Source organism: Pogona vitticeps, chromosome 1 (assembly GCF_051106095.1).
Source record: "Pogona vitticeps strain Pit_001003342236 chromosome 1, PviZW2.1, whole genome shotgun sequence".
Taxonomy (NCBI): domain Eukaryota; kingdom Metazoa; phylum Chordata; class Lepidosauria; order Squamata; family Agamidae; genus Pogona; species Pogona vitticeps.
The window spans coordinates 49,900,822-49,903,821 of record NC_135783.1 but is presented as its reverse complement, the minus strand read 5'-3'; positions in this window follow the sequence as shown (position 1 = coordinate 49,903,821).

Genomic DNA, 3,000 nt, shown 5'->3' with positions numbered 1-3,000 from the left:
AAAGAAAGAAAGAAAGAAAGAAAGAAAGAAAGAAAGAAAGAAAGAAAGAAAGAAAGAAAGAAAGAAAGAAAGAAAGAAAGAAAGAAAGAAAGAAAGAGGGCTGTGGGCTGGATTGCCAATCCCAACATATCCAGTTTGAACACTGGATTGATTGATTGGTTGATTGATTGGTTGGTTGGTTGATTGATTGATTGATTGATTGATTGATTGATTGATTGATTGATTGATTGATTGATAGACCACCCATCTGGCTACTAAGGCCACTCTGGGCAGTTCACAATTAAACATCAAGAACATTAAATAACAACATAAATATCAGAACAACATAAAAAGTAAAAAAAAAAAAGACACCTGCAACCAATCAGTTAAATCAGTTAAACTTTAAAAGAAAAAAAAATCATCCTACATCTCCTTCAATATTATTTTTGACATTAAAATAACATTCTATTCTGATCATTATTTTTAGTGTTCAGTTCTGCTACACAGTCCTGCACATAAAAACTTTGAAATGGAGGTGGGGCATAAGAGAACTATTCTTTACTTAGCAGGAGATAGGGAAGCTGCCTTAATAATTTTTTTTAAATGGGATTTAAAAGTCCTATTTTTAATAGGGAGGAGGTCCAGATTCACTACCACAATGTAGTGAACGCCTAAAATGTTCTATGGCTCCTGTGCGAATGTTGATTACAATTTTAATGCAATACAGGCTTCGAAGCAAGACCGAGTCCTTCCAATTCAGCATTCCAATGTAATCACGCTCTAAGTCTCTAACTTGCCACAGTTTTAAGCGAGATGCTTGAATGGGCTGTGGTGGCTCAATCTAGACCTTCAGTATAATCCTTACTTAAAGATAGATCAGCTGCAAATGGTTAGGGAAAGGCAGAAGCCGATTCTATTGGTAAAAATGTCCTTGGCTGGCAAACCCCTCCCTTCCTGATGGCTGATCTTCCAGGAGAGGAATCTGGCACCAGTTCACTGTGTGGTTCACTGGATATAAAGTTCTCAACATCTTGGGACAAGGTTATTTTTACAGGCCATCTTGTCCCACATGAACTTGCTTCTGTGATGTCTTCAGAATCTGAGGTCCTGCTCCATGTTCTGCCGCTCTCAGAAGAAAGAGGCTAGGAAAAGTTTCACAGACTTTTAGGAGGCTGGCAAATACTTTTTAAAATAAGTACCACTAACTGGCTTTTAAATTACCTATTGTGGCAATCAATATCATTTGCTGCAGTTTCAATTGTGTTATTGATCATTATGTAAATAAATTTATTGTATTGGATTAAATTGTGCACTAAATATAACTGAATTGACTGTGATTGTTTTATATCTCCATGTGTGTGTGTAGTCAGGAAGCCACACTGGGAATTCTCTAAGGACAGAAAAGCACTATTAAAATGTTCTTAAATAAAAGAGGGTAACAGGTGGGCAGGGCTGGTATAACTTCAGAAACACAGAGTGGAGTATTTATCACAAATCAGCCACTGCTTACCTATGCCACTGTACAAGTTTAACAGTGTGAATCATGGCAGTGAATTACTGCTAGTTAATAAATCACCATTTTAATTCCTGAACTAGCAGCAATTTTTCAATGTGATTTTGGCCATTGTACACAACTCCCAAACAAACTGCACCAGAGCACAGAGTGCTGTCCTCTGAAGATGTCGGCCACAAAGGCTGGCAAAACCTTAGGAAGAACAACCTTCAGAACACGGCCAAAGAGCCCGAAAAAACCCACAACAACCATTGTACTTACATCAACACAAGAAATCAGAATATAAAGAATTGGACTATGTAATCAAGCTGTAGGACTTACAGATGTCACACTGCTCTTTGTTAGTTTGCTGCAACAGACTAACACGGGTAGCCTGTAGAAATAGCTACAACATTAGCCAAGACTATTATGGGTAGCCTGTAGAAATAGCTACAACATTAGCCAAGACTATTATGGGTAGCCTGTAGAAATAGCTACAACATTAGCCAAGACTATTATTGTGGCCAGGGTAGGAGTTTAAAAAGCAGCCTCTTTCAATGTTATGGAAACATTTCTTTTATATTTTATGTTTACTTTTTAAAAATTCTTGCTGCCTTATACTTATTGAGGTATGAATACAGCAACAGAGTGCTCATCCAGGTTCTTTCTAATTTCCCCTCTCACCATAAACTAATCTCCTTCCCCATTTATTATACAGGTATTGGGGGGGATTATAAATGTATACATTATACAGGTATGCAGAATTTTAAATTTATGCATGTATTATACAGGTGCGGGATATCATAAATGTAAGGAGTACAAGAGCTGAGCAGTGGTGTTGAGGACAGGGCATTTTGGGGATTGCTTGTTCCTGAGAACTGCAGGATAGCTCGAGGGCCGATTCAAGGTCCTTGTGCCCCCCCTCCCTCCTCCCTCCTCCCTCTCCACTCTCTCTCATCTAAATAGCTCACACAACATGAAAAGTGTAATATAACAAATAAGACTGACTCACCAAGATTATCTTGGTAGCTGTAAATAAATGAACAATGCTTACGTAAACAAACAAACAACATAACAATGAAAAGAAAGTCTAACTTATGAGGGAGGGATGTAGCAAGGGAAACCTAAAACTGAGCTTTGAAGCACTCTGCACTTGCCCAAAAAAGAGGTAAAATTGTGCACATTGTGTGCAGAACATGCCGAGGCTGTAATCCAGAGCAGGCCCTACGTGGAACATAGGGAGGCTGCCTGTTGTGTGAGGTCCAGGACACCAGGCTCAGGCATAATAGCAGGAGGAGGCAGAGGAATGGAGATGCTTTGAAGGAACAGCCACCGCCACCCAACTGAAGGTGCTGTCAGGAAGAGTACCTCTGAGCCTAAGCAGAGTACCCCATGTGTTCTGGCCGGCCTTCCTCCCCACCTTCCCCACCTGACTTTTGTCAAGAGAGGCAGGTCTTGCTGAGCGACTTGAGCGCCAGGACACCATCATGGCGGCCAGAGGGCAAAAATGGCCATGTGCACCTCAGGGT